This window comes from Echinops telfairi, unplaced genomic scaffold (genome assembly GCF_000313985.2).
Source record: "Echinops telfairi isolate 266 unplaced genomic scaffold, ASM31398v2 ScPeMD7_1;HRSCAF=3_0, whole genome shotgun sequence".
In the NCBI taxonomy this organism is placed as follows: Eukaryota; Metazoa; Chordata; class Mammalia; order Afrosoricida; family Tenrecidae; genus Echinops; species Echinops telfairi.
In genome coordinates, this window is record NW_022103896.1 from 89,103,591 (window position 1) to 89,126,367 (window position 22,777).

Genomic DNA, 22,777 nt, shown 5'->3' on the forward strand with positions numbered 1-22,777 from the left:
GAGGCTTCACCACCCATTTATCCCTCCGCCTTTCAACCAGCCCCACATGTGATTATCGGCCAGGCTGGCACAATTAACTAAATCAATGCCTGTAACCAATTACAGGAACTGAAATACTCCCTTGGATTTAAAGGATGAAATGCCCTAGTGCGGGAAGAAGCAAATGACTTGTCTCCCAAAGTTATGAATTTGGAAGTCATTAGTCTTTAGTTAGAATTTCTTGCTTCAAGGTTGCCTAGGAAATGACAACACAAAAGTACCATGTATATGCAGTTCCATAATCTGTTGTTGTTTTTATCACATGTCTTAATCCAGCAGGCACAGTTCTGCCTGTATGAATGAGTATTATTGCAAATTTTTGTCCAGTTACTTAAGCTTTTAATCTGTACATAGCAATAATTTTGGTATTTTAGTCTAAAATGTTATCCCATGAATATAGGTTGTATCAATCTTTAAAAATTATTCCATCAAGACAACGTGGCTGCTCATTTTTTGATGGTAGCAACAAGGATTTTTGCTAAGAAACCTTCCTCCACTCACCAGAAAGCCCTGATATTGCCCCTTCACACATTTTTGGTTCTAAAACTCAAAGAGCTTCTAAATGAAACCCAATTTGAGTCCTTCAGGGATGCCAAAACTGCCATTCGGTTACAGTAAAAACTGAAATGCACAGAATTATTTAGGAGAGGGAGAGAGAAGGGAAAGTGCCGCCTTCTGATGGAGGGTGTCAAGAAACATGTTTCACATTTTGATATTTTCATTTCATAAAGGTTTTTATGGTTTTGTAGAAATACTTTTTTTGCCTCATAATAACACCAGTGACTTGTCTATCACAATAAACCTGTTATTATTGTTTTTAATAGAGAAATAGAGGAGAATAATGCCCTTACTCCTATTCAACCTTTAACCATTGATGCACACTGATATGATGCTTAGAGGTAATATAGCCATCATGCATTGATTAATAGAAAAATCAAAAGGAAAAAGACTTCGTACTAAAGTGACTTCATAGAAAACCAGGAGGAAATTAGCCCGTGAGCACCTAAACAATAACTATCCTACTTGGGGACTTCTCATAATACGGGAAAAATATTTTCTTATTGTTCATATTTCTTGAGTTTTACCTGACTTAGCTGAAATCAACACATTCCCACAATAGAGATGTAGGATAATGAGCAAAAGCATTCCACTAGTTACTTAAATGAACTCTTTTATACATAGGCATGGCATATAAGATTTAATAAATAAAAGAAAAAATTTATTCCAATCCATATTGGAATTTAAAATAGACAAAATGTATTAATATTGCTGAAAATAATGCTATGCCTGAGTAGACAAATTAATTAAACCTTTTGCTCTGAGAATTTTTTATAAAAATGTTCTAAGCGGTATTTGGTATATTATCATTTTCTAATACTTGAGAAAAATTAAGATATGAAGAATGTGAACAAGCTATCAGTGATAAAATGTACTTTCAACTATGGGGAATTTTGAGAGTATAGCTTTAATCCCAAACTTCTGCAGTCACATCATTATTTCTTAAAAATCAAGGAGTATATTTTATTAAGCTAGTGGACTAGTTTAATAAGTTTTAGGAATTGATTAATTATTGATGTGGTTAAGAACAACATGTGCTACTGCTATAGTTACAATCACAATATGTGAAGTAAAGATATAAAATAGCTATTACCTCAGGTCAAAGTACCATACGGATAGGTTTACTCAGGAAGATTAAATATTCCTGTGATACCAATAAGCTTTGGATACCAAATTAAAATTACAGCTGTTATCCCATGACATTGAATTAAGAAAACATATGGTGTCCTTTTATTAACTCATTTATCTAAAGCTAGAAGTAAATTGAGAAATAAAGAAATAATATCAGCTGTGACAATAAATTCTGGTCTCTGAAATTTCTTCATAGCTACGTGTGTCTGCACTTACAGGCCTTTCCTGGGCAATTCCACTTGAATAAATGGAAACTGTCAAAGTCAAATCATGTAACATTATGCACTCTACAAATTTCCAACAAAACCATCCACTTTCTGACATTCTAACTGACTTTCTAACAGTTCTACCATTCTTTCAGTTACCAATGCTCAGGTCTTAAAGGAATTACAGACTACTATTCCTCTGATCTTAGAACAACCTATCAAGGCACTCGATAAGATCTGGAGAATTCTTCTATCCAAGCGCTTCTTCTAACACTCCTATCTTTTTTGTCAAGGCTGTCATTGTAATTCCAGTCATCTACATATCATATACCTCAAGGATATCGCCGGCTTCTGATCAATGAATTTGATTGCATGTCACTAGGTTAAAAGATTCATAAGAAAGGTGATTTTCTGCAACTTTTTAACTGGTGTGTTTTCAATACCTAAAAGAATGCCTGGATCAGAGAAGGTCCTCAATAAATATTTGGAAAATTAATACAAATTCATTCATAACTATAGAATGTACAACAGTGACGTCACACTGTTATTTGTGAAATATCACACATCATATGTGACCAAAGAACAACTTTTCAATAAAAACCTGACTTTCAAAACCTTTGATTCACTGTCCTCATTCTGTCACTCTAAATTTATAGGCAACTACTTACTTTCCAGACTCAAATTCCAGGTAAAAACCATGACTACAAAATAGCGATGCAGTTAGACACTGCTTAATCCCCATCATACCCATACATATTTAAAAGGATGTTATGTGATTTTGACATTATGCAAGCACTATATTAGTTCAGTCTCTAAACCTGTCTTTAAGTCAAATTTGTAAGTCAGAGCAGTTAGATATGCTTCATATCTAGTATCAATGAGATAAATATTTGTCTTGTTGTTGTTGTCGTCAAGTACCATGAAGTCACTTCCAACTCACAGTGACCCTAAGGGAAATGGACAAAAACTCGGCCCTGTTTGTGCATCTTCACAACTGGTATGTTTGAGCCCACTGTTGCAGCCATTTTATGAATCCATCTCATCAGAGGTCTTCCTCTTCACCGACCTTCGACTTTTCTAAGCATAATTCCCTTTTCCAGAGATTGGTCTCTCCTGATAATATATTCAAAGTACGTCAGACAAAGTCTCATAATACTCGCTTCTAAGGAGCATTCTGGCTGTACTGCTTACAAGACAGATTGGCTTGTTCTTTTGACAGGCCGTGGTACTTCCAATATTCTTGATCAGCACCACAATTCAAATGAATCAGTTCTCCTTTGGTCTTCCTTATTCAATGTCCTACTTTCATATGCAAATGAGAACACTGACAATGCCATAACTTGGGTTAGGTATACCTTGGTCTTCAAACAAGTACCTTTGCTCTTCAACATGATAAAAGGGTCCTGTGCAGCAGACTTACCCCAAGGCACACTTTTATTGATTTCTTGATCCCTGTACATTTTCAGGATGAATGCAATTGTAATGGAATTCCCATTCTTCTCAAAGCAACCTATAGTTTATTATGATCCACACAGTCAAATGCCTTTGCATAGTTAATAAAATACAAGTAAACCTCTTTTTGGTATTCTCTGCTTTCAACTAAGATCCATCTGATGTCAACACTTATATCACTTGTTTAACGTTCTCTTCTGAATCTGGCCTGAATTTCTGCTAGCTCTCTGTCAATGTGCTGCCGCAATCAATGTTGAATGATCTTCAGCAATATTTCACTTCCATGTGATATTAATGATATTGTTCCATAATTTGTGCATTCAGTTGCGTCATCTTTCTTTAAAATGGGTACAAATATGGATTTCTTCCAGTCAACTGACCAGGTAGTTTTCTTCCAAATTACTCGATATAAATGAGCATTTCCAGTGCTTTATCAACCTGTGGAAACATTTCAACTGGCATTCCATGAATTCATCAGGGCTTAATTTTCACTAATTCCTTCATTATAGCTTGGATTTCCTTCAGTTCTTGATCACATGCTACCTCTTGAAAGGGTTGAATGTTCACGAGTCATTTTTGTTAAAAATGACTCTGTGCATTCTTTTCATCTTTTTGGAGGTTTCCTGCATGGTCCAATATTTGCCCATAGAATCTTTTACTATCACTACTTAAGGCTTGAAATTCTGCCTCAATTCTTTCAGCTTCAGTACACTGAGTGTATTCTTTCTTTTTTTGTTTCTAACTCTAGGTCTTTGCACGTTTATAGTATTTTACTTTTTCCTCTCAACCTTCCCTTTGAAATATTCTTTCAGCTCTTTTACTTCATCATTTCTTCCATTTACCTTTGCTACCATATGGTTAAGAGCAAGTTTCAGAGTCTCTTCTGATGTCTACTTTGATCTTTCCTTCTTCCCTGTCTTTTTAATGACCTTTTGCTTGCTTCATGTCTGATGTTCTTGATGGCATCCCAAAGATCATCAGGTTTTATGTCATTGGTGTTCAAGGGGTCAAATCTATTGTTGAGAAGTTCTCAAAATTCAGGTGGGAAATGCTCAGTGTTGCATTCTACTTCTTGTTGACTACTTTTAATTTCCTTCACTTTGAGCTGAAGCTTATAAGAGTAATAGATAGTCTGTATCACAACCAGTCTCTGACCTCATTTTGGCTACTGATATTGAGTTCTTCATGATCTTTTCATAAGGTCGTCAGTTTGATTTGTGTGTATTCCACCTAGACAAATCCAATGGGTAGTCAACATTTATGTTGTTGAAAAAAGGTATTTCCAAGGATAAAGTCATTGGTCTGACAAAATTTTACCACATGATCTTCAATTTCATTTCTATAAACAAGGCCACATTATCCAACTATTATTCCTTCCATTTTCTCTCAACTTTCAGATTCCAATTGCCAATAATTATCAATGCACCTTGATTGCATGTTTGATTAATTTCAGGCTACAGAAGTTGGTAGGATTCTTCAATTTCTTCATCACTAGCTTTAGTGGAAGGTGCATAAATTTGGATAACAATTTTATTAAGTGGATTTACTTATAGCTTATACATAATAACCTATGACAGCATTGTACTTCAAGAAAGATATAGAATTATTTTGATGACTGCAATGTTATTACCCTTGAATTTGTCATTCCAGCATATGATTTTCTGATTCAAAATGACCAATACCACAACAAGCCCACATGGAAGAAGCAGTACAGCCTGTGCAATCATGAGGTGTCAACAGGATCAGTTAGCAGGCATCAGATGACACAAAACAAAACATATCATTGAGACCAAGGGGGTTCAGAGTAGAGACCCAAAGCCCATCTGTAGACAATAGGACATCCCCTCACAGAAAGGTAACAAGGGAGGGATGAGTCAACCAGGCACAGTATGACACTGGTGAAACACACAATATTCCTCGGGTTCTTTGAGGCTTCCTCACTCCCCACTATCATGACCCTAGTCCTGCCTTTCAGATCTGGCTAGACCAGAGCATATACACTGGAATCCAGAACAGATAAACACTTCGGGAACAGAAATGGGAGTAGCGATACCAGGAGGACAGAGGGAAGGTGGGAGGAAGAGGGGGGATAGGAGGAACCATTAGCATGACTGACACATAACAACCCCCACCACCACCAGGTGATGAACAACAGAAAGGTGGGTGAAGGAAGACAGCAGTCAGTATAAGATATGAAAATAATAATAATTTATACTTTGTCAAGGGGTCACAAGGGTCCATGGAGGGACGAAGGGAAAAAAAGAGGAGATGATACCAAGGGCTCAAATAGAAAGTAAATATTTAGAAAATGATGGCAACATATGCTTGATACAATTGATGTGTTGATTCTTTTTTTAATGATTAATTTTATTGGGGGCTTGTACAACTCTTATCACAATCCACACATACATTCATTGTATCAAGCACTTTTGTCCATTTGTTTCCCCCATCATTCTCAAAACATTTGCTTTCTACTTACACTCTTGGTATCACCTCATTTTCACCCCTCCCTTCCTGCTCCTCCCTCCCCCATGAACCCTTGATAATTTATAAATTATTATTATGTTGTCATATCTTACACTGTCCGATGTCTCCCTTCACCCACTTTGCTGTCCATCACCCAGGGAGGAAGTTATATGTAGATCCTTGTAATCTGTTCCCCCTTTCTCCCACACCTTCCCGCCATCCTCCCAGTATCACAACTCTCACCACTGGTCCTGAGGGATTCATCTGTCCTGGATTCCTTGTGTTTCCAGTTCCTATCTGTACCAGTGTACATCCTCCAGTCCAGCTGGATTTGTAAGGTAGAATTGATAGTGGGGAGGAAGCATTCAAAAGCTAGAGGAAAATTGTATGTTTTATCATTGCTACACTGCACCCTGACTGGCTCACCTCCTCCCCGTGACCCTTCTGCAAGGGGACGTCCAAATGCCCAGAGATGGGCCCTAGGTTCCCATTCTGCCCTCCCCCTCATTCACAATGATATTTTTTGGTCTTTGATGGTTGACACCTGATCCTTTCGACACCTCATGATCTCAAAGGTTGGTGTGCTTCTTCCATGTGAGCTTTGTTGTTTCTCAGTTAGATGGCCATTTATTTATCTTCAAGCTTTTAAGACCCCAGACGCTATAAGCGTCTTTTGACAGCCAGGCACCATCAGCTTTCTTCACCACATTTACTTATGCACCACCCACTTTGTATTCATCAATCATTGTCAGGATAAGCTGGTGTGCTTCTTCCATGTGGGTTTTATTTTTTCTCAGCTAGATGGCCGCTTCTTTATCTTCAGGCCTTTAAGACCCCACATATGCTATATCTTTTGATCTGTGGATTCTTATAAGAGTTCTAAGATTCCCCAGCAAAATGATCTTTAAAATGGAAAAACAAGACCAATATCAGCCCATTCCAGCTTACTAAGGCCTAGGAATATCCATCTTAACATATTCTATTTCATTTTTCATAACTTGCTATTTTCAGATTCATATTTTGTACATACCAAGTTCCAATTATAAATCAATGTCTCCAGTGGTTTTTGCTCATTTTGCGTCCTTCTCTATCAGAAAATGAAGGTCCTGCAAGCTTTACCCCAACCATGTTATTATGGAGGACACTACTTTGAGAGAGCAGCTCTTCCTCGGTCATGTTTTGAGTGCTTTCCGATCTGAGGGGCTTGTCTTTGGGCAATATATCTGACAATGGTCAGCTTCTATTCATAAGCTTTCCATTGGCTAATTTTTCCAAAGTGGATGGCCTATGCCTTGTACATAGTCTGTTCTTAGTCTTGAAACTGCTTTAACTTTTTCACCATGGGTGTTCCTGCTGGCATTTGAAATACAAGTGATGGAGTTTCCAGCATCACAGCAACACAGTCTAACTGAGAATGACCAAGTGACAGAACAGTAGTGGAATATTTGTCTTCATATATAGGCTATGTTGTACTTCCTGTGCATAAAAATGCTATGGAAATGCTTCTAGAGATAAACTTCTTTTACATAATAAGCAAAAAAGAACCTCACTGTCAGTGAGTCAATTCTGATTCATAGTGCCCCTAAAGGACAGAGTCAAGCTGCGCTATGTGGAAATCTGAGACACTATATCTTTATTGGAGTAGAAAGCCTCACTTTTCTCCCATAGGGCAGTTGGTGGTTTCAAACTACTAGCCTTTCAATTATTAATCTAGCACATAGCCCACTTCACCACCAGGGATCCCTTTCCCAAATAAAATATTAATGAAAATAATGTTTCAATGGAGGTTGCAAATAGGCCACTTGTTTAAATCATTGTGGTTATTAGATGCCACTGAGTTGGTTCTGACTCTTAGCAACCCTATTTACAATAGAACAAAACACTACTCATTCCTGGTCCAACTTTACAATTGTTTGTATAATTGACCCATCATTGCAGTCACTGTGTCAATCCAGTTTGTTGAAGGGCTTCCTCTTTTTTGCTGCCCATTTACATTGCCAAGCAATGATGTCATTCTCCCGGGACTGGTCTCTCCTGACAACACGTCCAAAGTACATGAGACAATCCTTGTTTCTAAAGAGCATTCTGGCTGTACTTCTTCCAAGACCGGATTTTGGTTCTTTCTGGAAGTCCATGATACTTTCAAAATTCTTTCCCAGTACCATAATTTACTTACATCGATTCTTCTTTGGTCTTCCTTATTCAATTCCCAGATTTCACACGCATATGAGGTGATAACAATATCAAGGCTTGGGTCTAACATAGCTTGGTCTTCAAAGTAGCATTCTTGCCTTTCAACACTTTGCAGAGGTCTTGTGCAGCAGATGTATCCAATGTAATACATCATTTATTTTGACAGCTGCTACTATGAGCATTAATAATGGATCCAAGCAAGATGAAATCCTTGACAACTTCAATAATTTATTTACCACACTGTTACCTATTGGTCCATTTGCGAGGATTTTGGTTTTCTTTACATTACATTGTAATCCATACTGAAGGTTCTGAAATCCTTGATCTTCATTAGCAAGAGCTTCAAGTTCTCCTCAATTTCAGCAAGTAAGATTGTGTCATCTGCTTGTCCCAGGTTGTTAGTGAACCTTCTTCCAATCCTGATACCCCATTCTTCATCATATAATCCAAATTCTCTGATTATTTGTCCAGCATACTGATTGCATTAGTATGGTAAGATGATGCACCTTTCCTGAGTGTAAACCACACAGTATGCCCTTGTTCTGTTGGCACAATTGCTTCTTTATCTGTGTGAAAGTTCTGGATGAGCACAAGGTCATGTTCTGGGATTCCCCAGTCCTCTCAAGGATATCCATAGTTTGTTATGGGCTACATAACCAAATCCCTTAGCATAGTCAATAAAACAAGTAAACATATTTCTAGTCTTCTGTTTTCAGCCAAGATCCATCTGACATCAGCAATGAGATTGCTTGTTCCACATCTTCTTCTGATCCCAGCCTCTGGCAGTTCCCTGTAAATGTACTGCTGCAACGGTTGTTGGATGATCTTCAGCAAAATTTTGACTTACATGTGATGATAATAATAATGTTCTATTGGGTCACCTTTCTTTGGAGTGGGTACAAATATGGATCTTTTCCAGGCAGCTGACCAAGTAGCTATCTTCCAAATTTCCTGGAATAGGCAAGTAAATGTTCCCAGTGCTTCATCAGCTTGTTGAAACATTTCCATTGGTATTCCATCAATTCCTGGAACCTTGTGTTTAGCTAATGTTTTCAGTGCGGCTTGGACTTCTTCCTTCAGTAACACTGGTTCTTGATCACATGCTACCTCCTGAAGTGGTGGAATGTCAACTAGTTTTTTGTTTTGTTTTGATACAGTAGCTTTGTATGCTTTTCATCTTCTTTTGGTGCATCTTACATCATTCAATATTTTGCCCATAGAATCTTCTAATATTGTAACTTGAAACTTGAAAGTGTTTCTGAGTTCTTTCAGTTGAACGTATACTGAGTGTGTTCTTCCCTTTTGGTTTTCTGGTTCTAGGCTTTTGCACATTTCACTATATTTTACCATGTCTTCTCCAGTTGCCCTTTGAAATTTTCTATCCAGCTCTTTGACTTCATCATTTCTTCCATGTGCCGTAGCTACTCTACAGATGAAGAGCAACTTCAGAGTCTCTCCCAGTATCCACTTTGTTCTTTTCTTTCTTCCTGCCTTTGGAATGATCTTTTCTTTCTTCGTGTAAATTGTTCTTGTGTCATCCCACTGCTCATCAGGTCATATTGGTCTTCAGTTTTTAGTGTCTGGAATATGTTCCTGAGATGTTCTCCAAATTCAGGTGTGAGAGACTCAAGGTCTCATTTTTGTTTGTATGGATGGGTTTTCATTTTCATCAACTTCAATCTAAACTTACATATGAGCACCTGATGCTCTGTTCCATAATCAGCCGCTGGCCTGCTTTTGACCGCTCCTACTTAAATTGTCCATCCTCTCTTCTAACAGCTGTAGTCCATTTAATGTCTGTGTATTTCATCTGGACATGTCCAGGTGCACGGTTGCCTGCTGTGTTGTTGAAAAAAGTTCTTTGTGATGAAGTCATAGATCTCGCAAAATCCTACGTTGGTATCTCAGGCTTTGTTTCTGTCACCAGGGCCATGTTTGCCAACTTCTCTCCCTTCCTCTTTGTTCCAACTTGTGCATTCCCACTGTCAGCAATTTTCAACCCATCTGATTGCATAAAGACATTGGCAGTATTCTTCAACTTCTGCACCACTAGCTTTGGTAACTAGTGAATAAGTTTGAATAACAGTTGTACTGATTGGATTCCTTGAATGCAGATGATAGATACCACCTTATCTCAAACAGCATTGTACTTCGAGATGTATCTTAAATGCTCCTTTTGAAAATTAATGCAAAGCCATTCTTGACTTTCATTCCAAGCATAGTAAACAATAGCATTTATTTATTCAAAATGGCCAATTCCAGTCACTTTAGCTCATTAATTTCTGGAATGTCTATTTTTATCTGTTTTACTTCATTTTCACAGGTTCATTCTTCATGTATTCCAAGTCCCAATTATTAATTGATGTCTGCAGAAGTTCTCTCATTTGGAGTCATGCCCCATCAGCAAATGAAGGACTCAGAGGCTTTACTCCCACAGGCTTTACCCCATCCATGTCATTATGTCGAGTCTGCTTTGAGGCGGCAGCTGTCCCTCGGTCATGTTTGGAGTGCCTTCCATCCTGAGAGGCTCATCTCCTGGCAGTCTCTGACAATGTTCTGTTTCTTTCCATGAGCTGTTCAGTATTTAACAATATTTGAATTCTGTCCATAAGGTTTTCACTAGTGAACAATTTATTCCTTTTTCAGAGTCTGTTCTTAGGCTGGAAGCTCTGCTGAAACCTCTGAGGCCACTTTGGGTGACCCCAGTGGCACTGGAAACACCAATGACATAGCTTCCAGCATCACAGCAACACAAAATCCACCACAGTGCTACACACCCACTGACAAGCAGCAGTAATAAACACTGCATGTACCATACCTTGAAAATTTACTATAAAAGTCTTTATGGGAGTTGAGACCATGGATGTATATACAATTGGACATTGTCTGAAAAAATGTTACATGATTGAATTTATACACTATTCAACACAGTATGTGTGAGTCACCTTTGGTTTAAGGTGACACGATGCACATAAAAACAAAATGTTACCTAATCCTTTGTCATCTTCATGGTCCTTAGTTTGTTTGAGTCCATCACTGCAGCTATTGTGCAGTGTCTTCTGACTACCCATCTTTCATTGTCAGTTTCTGTTTGTTGGACTGTGGTGACTGACTGACGTGCTACCATGATACTAGAAGGTATGCCACTAGTGGGTTAGTGTGTATATGTAATAACATCTAATAAAATTATGAAGAGGCAAAAGAAACAGATTTTAATGGTTACCAAGGGGTGGAAGGGGAAGGGAAGCAACAGGCTAGAGGGTAAACAGGTGTTAACTTGGGTTAAGAGGAAAAAAAGTATTCTACAAGAGGGAGAAGAGAGATCAAAGAGCATTCAAGTCAAGCTACTGGGAGGTCTGATAAGTAGTTTAAGTTGTTGAATACAAAATTAATTGTCTAAATGTAACTGCCCCACCCCCATTTCACAATAAATAAATAAAAGCTAAGCTTGGAGAGGTTTTTTGTTAATGTTTTTAATGAAGAAAAATCAGAGAAGGAAGTCATGGATTGCAAGCATATGGGTAAAGCAAATGTATAGGAATACGCTTATTGATGGTTACAAGGGGCTGGGAGGAGAAGGAAATTGAAGTTATTGATGAATGGATATAGAGTTTCTTTTTGAGATGACAAAGTTTTGGGAAAAAACTTTAGTGGGGGTTGCACAAACACATACACACAAAAGAATAAAGTGGAGCCTAATTTTACCTAACTTTTAGTCCTTGCAACTGGACTCAAATCATCTTCTGCAGTTCCACCAGTCCTCTTCCCCACATACTGCAGGGAGCTTGGAATTAATTCCTGTGCTGGCTCAAGTAATTGCCCCATCCTGGAATGGTCTCCTCAGATTGGCTTGTCCAGTAAATCCTGCTCTCAATCATCAAACCCTGCCTTCAATGTCAAATATTCACTGCTTTCTATAATTTTCTCTTGAGCCCCACCCAATTACACGATTATGGGATCAGTATTCTTCCCCTACATTTCATCCTTTAAAACTTTTTCATAAACAGACATTTTTAAAAGTAGAGCTGTCAAAAAATAAAATTAAAAAGCGTAATTTTAAAAAAGGAGTTCTGTTACCCTAATTAAGTACCCTAAGTAACACAAGTAGTATACTCAACTGCTAACCAAAGGCTGACAGCTTGAACTCGCTCAGCCATACTGTGGACAAAGCCCTGGTGATCAGCTTGTATGAAGACTGCGGTCAAGAAACCTCTGGACAGTTCTGCTCTGTGACACATGACACTGCCACAGTCAGAATCGCCTTGATGTCAGCAGGTCTAGTTTAGTTGGTTGCCCTTTTCTAGGCCTAAGATGGTTTCTCATTTGCTGTCATATTCTCAGCATGAAACAGCATCAGATACACGGTAGCTGCTTCATAAATACGGGCTTGCTTCATTGCCTTCACTATTTAACCTTTCAATTGTTTCACATGTTTCTGTCTTAAATCCAACTCTCCACATGGTAGGATTAAAAAAAACAAATGCTATCAGAGAATATGTCTGCTTCTGTAATGACTGATGCGTTTGTCAAAAACCACAAAGACTGTACAACACAAAGTAAACTCTTTAAACTATTGACTTTAATTAATAATAATGTATCAATAATGATTTAACAATACCATAGATTGCAAGATTCAATAATAGAAACAGTGAATGGAGGACAGAGAAGAGGGTATATGGGAATTTTATTTTCTGTAAACCTAAAAGAGTTCTCAAATTATCCATTCAAAATTATATATATAAGAATGTCTCCTTAGACACACACACACACACACACACACACACACACACTATTGTAACATTTTTTACTAGACACAAGGTCTGACTTTAAACACATACACTTAAACCTTTGTTAACTGCATGGCATACCATTCCACCACCTTTCCTCCCTCACAGACTCAAATTCAATCATGCTTTCTGATTACTTCCTCATCAGGAAAAGCGCTTCTACAAGAGGAAGAGATCCAAACGAAGCAGGGCCCTGGAGCTCAGCTGAAGAGAAGATATCAGACCGTTTCTAAAAGTCAGAATTTTGTTTTACTACATGGTCCAAACTACTGCCCATAGATGGAAGCCTTTACGATAGTGAGACCCCAAATCAGTTAGAAAGCAGCTAAACAAAGCTAGCCAAGGATGGCAAGTTAATTAGCAGCAATGCCCCCTGATAAAAATCTGTTCATATTTGTTCTCCAGAATAAGGTACATAAACGGTATTTGTTTTATTTTTAATTACTGAAAAACATTTCTGGTGCTATGAATCTGAATTGGGAAGAGGATTAATTATTTAGCCCTAGGTTTGAGTTAGAATATTTGAAAATGAGTCACCATAAATAATCCCTAGTCATAACCATGATTCGAGCAGTGTAAGGCCCAGGCTAGGAGGCTGGTTTGGACAAAAAGCCATCAAAATAAATCAAGGAGAAAGAGGGGTAGAAAAACAACAACCTGGGTACTACACATGCTTCAAAATTGCTGTTCACTCCAATGTAACTATCTCAGGTACGAGGGAGAAGCAGGCAAAGAGGGTTAAAATAAACACGCCTATAAAAATGGAAACAGGATTTCCTTTACTGATTCCCAGATGTTTGGTCTCTTGTGAGTGTCTAGTATTAAGGAATTTTAAAGAATAAGTGGGGGAGTATTGAGGAGTTAGTTTTCTTAACAGGGAAAGCCTTTTCCAAGTTGTCAGGTTCTGTGAAGAGTTTACACTTCACCCTGCAATTTGCCCCTTTTCTTCCCCTCATTAAGTTATTCTTAGGTAATAACTGCATACCTGGAACACTGTCCCTGCCTATTCTGTGCTACCAACTCTCCCGCACATAGCTGAGAACTCAGCAGGCCAGTCTGCCTAATGTGAGGTACACCTTTTACTCTCTTGCACTGTTGATGCCCGCAAGTTAGCTTCTATCTGCAGTAGAGGTAGGTTTTGTTCTTCATCTGATAACTTTAGTGATGCCTTATTTCCTAATTCAGAACTCCAGACAGAAAAGTAAAGTGCTCTTTTTTGGGTCTACTCAGAGAGCTCACCAATTTATAGTTCCCAAGGAATTGATATAAAAAGTCACACGCCCAGCACTACAGCTGGTTCCACGTCATGCTAATGCCGTGTATTACAGACTAGAATGCTCCATCAGGTTGTCTTCACTGTAACATTTACAGAAGTAGACCACAAATCCTTTCTCCCACACTACTGCTGTGTGGATGTGAGTTGCCAACCTCTAGTGCTGTAGGTTTACGTACATGGTTTACACCACCCAGAAACCTGCCATAGTTAATACAATAACTCTAAAACCAGATAAATTGGTTCCACTGAATAAACTATCTTCCCAGAACACTGAGTGATTCGTTAAGCTGAGTTGGAGCATTTTTATCTGCTTCTGGGTTTCCCAAGTGAAGGCACTAATTGATGAAAAAGGTCTGCCTTCATTTGTCAGATCTTAGAAAAAATATCCTCCTTCCATACTTAGAAAGATATTGATGGTTGGTTCAGAGGTAGAATCCTCATCCTCCACAATGAAGTACAAATTCAATTCCTGGCCAATGCTCTTCGTGCACAGCCATCACCCATCTGTCAGTGGAGGCTGCTGTGTTGCTATACTGCTGAACAGGTCTCATCAGATCCTCCAGTGATCATGGGGATGGCACAGAATCAGGCATATTTCACTCTCTGCAGACAGGTTCCCCATGAGCTGGAGGCAAAGTTAATGGCAGCCTACAAAAATCTGTGCCTAACTTTCATATTCAATTATTTAAAACCTGGATTTGTTTTTCTATTCATTTCAAAACTTAAAAAGAAAACAAAACTGTATTACCCTAAGTGACAAAATATCCATTCAATATACCTAACTATTGTAAATTGTCGTTATTTCTTTCAGGAAGAAGTATACTTAGAATGCTTCTTAGAAGCAACAGTGGTGAGACTGCATCTCATGTCCTTTCACATCTTATCAGGAGACACTGTCCCTGGAAAAGCGCATCATGCTTGGTCATTAGAGGGTCAGTGAAAACGAAGATGACCTTCGATGAGGTGGGCTGAGGATGCGGCTGCAGCAATGAGTTCAAACATAACAATTATGAGATGGCAGAGAACTGGGCAGTGTTTCATTTTGCTGTGCACTAGGCCGCTATAAAGTGGAATCAGCTCAATGACACCAACCAACAACAACGTATCACCTTCAAGGAGCTCTGGTGGAGCAGTGCATTAAGTATTGATCTGTTAATGGCAAGAGAAATATTTCATTAGCTGCTCCACAGGAGAAAGATGAGGTGTTCAGAAAGCTGAGATGTTTAGTGTCAGAAATACATAAAATTCTACTACTATGCCCTATATGGTTGCTTTGAGTCCAAACCATTGGATTTGGTTCTTTGGGGGCATATCACATATATACAGGCATGAAGTCCTTTAATTTGGCACAAAAGTAATCAATTATATCTTTGAAAATCTCATCGATTAAAAATAAAAAGTAGGAGGAGGCAAATAACATGCACTGTGTTCAGATCAACCCCCTACCCAAATCTGCCCAAATAAAAGCTCTAAGATTTGTCTATTAGATCTATTGCTGTGCCCCCTAGTACTTTTCTCGGGATCTATGAAATACTGGCTGACCAGCTGGACAGGTCAATGTACAGATGGTATACAGGAATGGCCACTGATTCTATATTCGAGTCTATTGTTCATTATCTGAAGGTATATATTATCTAAGAAATATTATTTTGTTGTAGAGTTTATATGGTAGAACCCAATTTAAAAGATGTTCGATTTGTAATGAATGCCAATAAATCTATTCATTAATAACTTTTCATATTCATTTATCCAAACCAAAATCCACTGTTATTAATATAACTCCATAGGGGCTCTATATAGTTTCCAATGCTACATATTTTGCAGCAGCAGGTAACCTCATATTTCTCACTCACAGTGATTGTTGGTTTTAAATCTCCGATCTTGCGGTTAGCAGTCAAACACTATAAAAACTACTGTTAATTTTTCTACAAATTTGCCTCCTATCAGAATTTTGACTTCACACAAATTCTTTCAAATTTTGTTTTCCAGACAATTATATACATATTCAAATATTCGCAATGAGTAATCTACTGAAATAAATGTTAAATACCCTAAGAAATTAAAGGTAGGTCACACTGCCTTATTCAGAGGTCAATTTAGCCCTCTACATTTCTGTTCCTGAGTGGGAAAGGCAGACTGAAACTTAATGTGGTGCAGCTAAAAGAACATTTCTGTTTGTTTGACATCATAATTTATTTTCTATTCAGGAAACTGAAATGTTTCTTCATTAAATGCATTTTAATGAATGGAAAAATTAACAGGCTAAATCAAAACAGGAACTATAATTTTTATGGAGTGAAAAAACAAGTGTTCATTAAAATTCAGGAAACTCATTTTGTGAGATTTTTGTTTGTTTGTTTTTTTCAACCAAGATGTGAAAACACTACTACAGTTATATCTACTGCAACAAGCTCCTAATACTCATCTCTATGTCCATGAGGTTCAGTGTGGTAGGGATGTGGCAGAGTCCAGGATACCAAATGATAATTATTATATTTAGATGTTCCATCTTTGGGTCAAAATAATCAAAGATTATTTAATCAAAGATTAAATCCAGAGATGATGAACACTCAAAATTCAAAATGTTCTCTGTGCTCTGAGCAAAGTGGGCATTTAAATAAAAGTGCATGATGATCCTTCTACAACAACCAGCGGAAGATCACTGGAATGGAAAGCCTGTCTCCTGGACTTGGAGCACAACTTCAAAGCTGAGTAAGCCAAGGTTTCCATATTGCAAACACTGTGGGAATAGACAGAACAAAGGAAGGAAAGAGCAAAGGTGCACATAAGGCACTCAGTTTCTCTCTCAGTTCCCCATTACTGCCACCAGATGCTCCTTTTCTGGGAGCCACTACTGCTACTGCACTACCCCACTGCCACTACTGAGTGCCAGCCAAGGCCATCACTGCATCCACCACCCTAGACAGTACTACCACCACTACACACTCCCACCCCTCCAGGCTGCCACTGCCATGGCAACAACAACACACATTCCTCCCATCACAGATGTGTGCCTACTCTGCAAACCCTGAGCCCCATGCTCTGCAAGACCCTGCCCTTGAATTCCAGGAATGTGCACCCTGCACCCACATCAGAGCCTCATCTTTCTTATGCCTAAAACAGCTGCCAGATATCTGCGCTAAGGAAGATTCCCAACCAAACATTGGTTTCTTTAGCCCCTACCATTGACCATATTTTTTTCTTTTTCAATTTTCATATTCTTTTAAAATTTCTATTATTACCCTCTTAAAATATATTTTTATTTTTTCCTAATTTTATTATCTTTTCCCTTTTTTCTCCTTATTCTTTTTCTCTTTCTTCCTTTTTCCTTTTTGTCCCCATTTTCTTTCTCATCTTGATTCATAGTTTCTAGTAATGAAGTCACACACTATGCAGTAGTTAACTACTCCCATATGACCCAGCCTAGGCAGCATGAAATACTAATGCATATGAAAAACAACAACAACAATAAAAAGGGACACAAGCAAGTGAAGAACATCCAAATCCAAAGGAATTTCCCAAACAAGAAAGGATCTGGAATTAATAGGGTAAGAATTTGTAAAAATGATATACAGACATTTTCAACAATTAGAAAAAGTGAACTTATAAACCAGAATACCAAAATGTCAAAAATAATATCCCAAAATAAAAACACTGAAAGAAACAACGTATACTATATGACCCAACAATTTTAGATAAAGAAACAAGATCAAAGGGGGAATTGTATTACAGCTTTAATTGTGAGCACTCAGTTTGCTCCCATAGACTATGGATGACAGTGAAAGCCCAGACCCATTTGAGGAGTGCCCCCAGGAAATAAGGCTCCATTGAATTCCTTCAGACCACTGACAAGGGTTGTGAGTAGCCCTGGACTCAGACAGAGTGCATCAGAAAGTGGATTATGTTCAGCTAGTAAAGTTAAATTTTAACACCTTACCATGTGTTTTCCCTTTGGACTCATTTTGTTCTATTTTTATTATTTCTGTCTTCTTTTGAATTGAGGTTTTTCTGTTTTATTTTTATAGTATTTTTGGATCAGGTTATATTATTTTCTTTATATGAAAGATAAGTAAATATATAGAGGCAGTAAGTAGAGTAATAGCTTTAAAGTTATTGTAAGGGAAGTTGGTATGGGTATAGAAAAGAAAAAAATGTTCTAAAATTGATTGTGGTGATGATTACACATATCTTTTCAATATACTCAAATCATTGAATTATATATTTAAAAAAATAGGAATCCAGAAGATGAATATAAAAATAACAGAATTAGATAACACTTTAAATGAGTGGGAAAATTGAATCAAATAAACAGAAGGCCAAATGAATGACCTTGAAGACAAAATTCTAGACGACAGCCGACACAAGGAACAATCAGCAAAAAGAGGAAAGAACCTGAAAAAGGCCTAGGAATTGTGCGGGGCACTATCTCGAGGAACAGGTTACATCTGATTTGAGCACAAAGAAACAAACAAAAACAACTACAAGAAAATATAGTACAAATAACCTTAGAAGAAAAATTCCCTAAAAGTGGAGAAAATAAATATTCATGAAGTTGAGAGAACCTCAAACAATTCACACACCAAAAGGGAAACATTGTGACTATAGTAGTCGAATGCTCCAATATCAACAAGGTGAGAATACTGTGAGCTTTTGAGGGAAAGGTCATCAACAATGGTGAACCAATAAGAATGCACTTGGATTTCTCAGCAGAAGGATGCAGGCAAGAAGACAAAGACATATATAAAACCCTGAAAGAAATAACAGACAAAGCAAGATCAACATAAAAGACAACTTCACACATAAATCAACATACTTAAGACAGCATTCAAAACAACACAAGTAAAAAAAAGAATAAGTAAAGCTAAATCACCATAAAAACAAATGTGTCAAAATGATACCCACAAACTGATACATATCAATAAGACTGAATGTTAATGAATTAAATACACAAATCAAGAGAATGTATGTAGCAGACTGAATAAAGAATAAGATCCATCAATATGCACCCTACAATAAACACACATTAGACAAAAAGACAAACAGACTAAAAATCAAAGGCTGGGAAAAAATATATATTCTAGTTAATGGCAACTAGAAAAATTAAAAAGCAAACGAGGGAATATCAATTTTGAATAAAATAGAGAAAGAAGGGACAAAGAAGGGTACTACATAGTGATTAATGGGATAAAAGAAATAGACCATATAACTATACTAGACATATAAGCACCCAATGAAAGACCCTCAAATTACATGGATCAAATTCTTGTACAGAAGACAGAAAGAGAAGATATGATAATAACATTAAGAGATTTCAAAATAATACTATCAAGGAAACACATCATTGGAAAAGAAACTCAGTACAGACAAACAAGATTTAAACAACACAATCAATTCAATCTATTATATACACAGCACTCCACCCAACAACAGAAAAGTATAAATATTTTCGAGTGTGCATGGAACATTCTCCAAAATAGATCATGTAATAGGGTGTATTAGTCAGGGTACTTTAGAGAAACAAATCCACAGAAACTCGTGTATAAGAGAAAGCTTTATATATAGGTTAAGTGAGCATCAAGATAACATCCCAACCCAGTGCTGCCCAGCCCACAAGTCCAACATTAACCCATTAACCCATATGTCCAACACCAATCCACAAAGTCCTCCTCCATCTCACAAAACATACACAATGATGCCGACTGCAGGAGGAAAGCTGAGTCAGTGAATATGTAAGCATCTCAGCGCTGGCAGGGGTCTCCACAAGGCTGCTCCAGCACTCAGCGCTGCATCAGGAAAGGTCCATGTGGCTTCACTTTGGGGATGTCTTGCAGGAAGTCAGCCTTGCAAGCTGAAGCAGGGAACTACTAAAGCAGTTGCACCCTGGTGCGACCATCACAAAGCAAGAGACCTGAGAACTAGGAAGGCAAGGCTCACCAAACCATTTATCCCTCCACCCTTCAATTAATCCCACATGTGTTTATCGGCCAGGTTGGCACAATAAACTAACTCATAGGACATAAAGCAAGTCTTAATAAATTTTTAAATATTAAGATTTTGAAATCCATTTCTGAAGACTGCTTTAAAATTATAAATCAAAATTTGAAAGAGAAAAAGAAATCACTCAAATGCATGGAAACTGAGCAACATACTGCTTAAAAACTACTAGCTAATTAATGAAATTTTTTTAAGTGAAATTTTAAAATTCCTTGAAACAAATGAGAGCAAAATCACCGCACAGCAAAGCCTTTGGGGCACAGCAAAAGCAATACTAGAGAGCAATTTACATAATAAATGCACACATGAATAAACAAGAGAGAACCAAATCAACTCATTCTCCCAGCATCTTCAATAAGCAGGACAAAAGCAACAAAATAACCTTTCAATCACTAACAGAAAAAGAAAATCACAACAATTATAATAGGAATAAATGCATCAGTAAATAGAAAATACCATTAAGACAAGAAGATGCCATTAAAGATATCTATGAGGAAAATAATTCAAGAAAACAATCCTATTTTTAATAGCACACAAAAGATTAAACACTTAGGAATAAACCTAGTCAAAGAAGTAAATGCCTGTACAAAGAAAACTACAGAACACTATTACAGGAAATCAAAGAGACCTACGTAAAATATACAATATCTACTATTCATGACAAAAATATTTAATATTTTGAAGATGTCAATACTACTTAAAACAATCTATCAAGACAATTCTAATCCAAATCCCAGCTCTATTTTTAAAGAAATGGAAGACATTTACCAACATCATAAGGAGAGTGAAAAGATCTAGATTAAGCAGATAACTCCTTAAAAAGAACAAGGTAGGAAGCCTCTCATTACCTGACCTCAAACCTTTCAGTCACAGTAGTCAAAACCATCTGTCAGTTTTGTCATAATGCGATAGTTTGCGTGTTGCTGAGATGCTGCACCATTGAAGTGACAACAGGGTCACCCAACAGGGTCACCCAAAGTGAATAGGTTTCAGCAGAGCTTCCAAACTAAGAACAGACTACAAAGAATGAATAGGCTGTCCATTTCAATTAGCCACAGAAAACCCTATAAATAGCATTGAAACAATGTCAGCTACTGAAAACCTCATGAAAAGCACATTGTCAGAGATAATGCCAGCAAACGAGCCTCTTAAGCTGGAAGGCACTCAAAATATGATGAAGGAAGAGCTGCCCGCCTTTTCAAAGTAGAATGACCCATAAGGACATGGACGGGGTAATGTGGATGGAGTAAAGCCTGTGCGAGATCTTCATTTGCTGGATGGAGCATGACTCAAAATGAGAACAGCTGCATAAATCGACTGGTGATCAGAGCTTGGAATGTACAAAGTATTAATCTAGGAAAACTGGAAGTAGTCAAGAATTAAATAGAAAACATGAAAATCAACAGTCTAGGCAGGAAGCTGACATGGATTGGTATTGGCCATTTTGAATCAGAAAATCAGAGTTTACTATACTTGGAAGAAAACAATCAAGAGGAATGCCATAGCATTCGTAGTTAAAAAAAGACATTTCAAAATTGGATCTTGAAGTACCATGTTGTCTGTGATATGATAATATCCATCTGCCTTCAAGGAAATTCAATCAATATAATTATTATTCAAATTTATATACCAACTACAAAAGTTAATGATGAAGAAATTCAAGAATTCTACCAGCACCTTCAGTCAGAAACTAATCCAACATGCAATTAAGATGTACTGGTATGTTAAAGTTGGAAATAATGAGAACGGAACCGCAGTTGGAAAATATAGTCTTGGTGAAAGAAACAGAGCTGGAGATCAAATGATAGAATTTTTAAGATTAATGACTTGTCATAGCAAATACCTTTTTTCAAAAACACAAAACGTGATTATACAGGTGGACTTCTCCAGATGGAAGACACAGAAATAAAATTGACTACATCTATGGGAAGAGACAATGGAGCTCAGTATTAGCAGCTAAGACAGGGACTGACTGTGGAACAGACCATCAATTGCTCATATGTAAGTTCAGGTTGAAGCTGAAGAAAATTAAAACAAATCAAGATACAACCTTGAGTCTATCCCACCTAAATTTCAAGAAGATGAGCCTAACTTCTGAGCACCTGGTTAGCAGAAGGCTATGGATAACTGAAAGCCTAAAATCCATTTGCAGAGCCCCCACCAATAGTAAGCTTCCACTGAACTCCCTTAGACCACTGACTAGGAATGTGAATAATCTTCCCTCAGAGGGCATTGGAAAGTGGATTACTGCAGATATTGTTCAGGTAAAATTTAACATCAATTTGTTTTCCCTTTTGACCCATTTTAATTCTAGTTTCTATTATCTTCTACTTTCTTCCACATTAAGATTTTTCTGCATTTTATTTCACTGTCACTGTTGGGGCTTTTTGTAAAATTTCCTATGAAATCCAGGATAACTAGTCCATAGAGACAGTTACTAGATTAATTGTTCCTTAAGATTATGACAGGGAAGGTTGGGGGGTGGAGTGGGGGTGGGAATGAGAAGCTAATAATAATGGATACAAAGATGAACCAAAAGTTCTAAAATGGATTGCAGTGATGATAATACAACTCTTTTTATTAAATTTAATCCCTTGAGTTATATGGTACATTAAATATATGCCAATAAAACTTTAAAAATAAGATAACACACTCTATGTCTATCTCTGTTTCTC

General features: G+C 37.4%; 1 protein-coding gene across 1 annotated transcript in view; it reads right to left on the reverse strand.

Annotated features, from left to right (window-relative positions):
* Positions 1-22,777, reverse strand: part of CA8 (carbonic anhydrase 8) — a 202,232-nt gene that overhangs the window by 157,930 nt on the left and 21,525 nt on the right. The gene's annotated exons all lie outside the window — the stretch shown is intronic.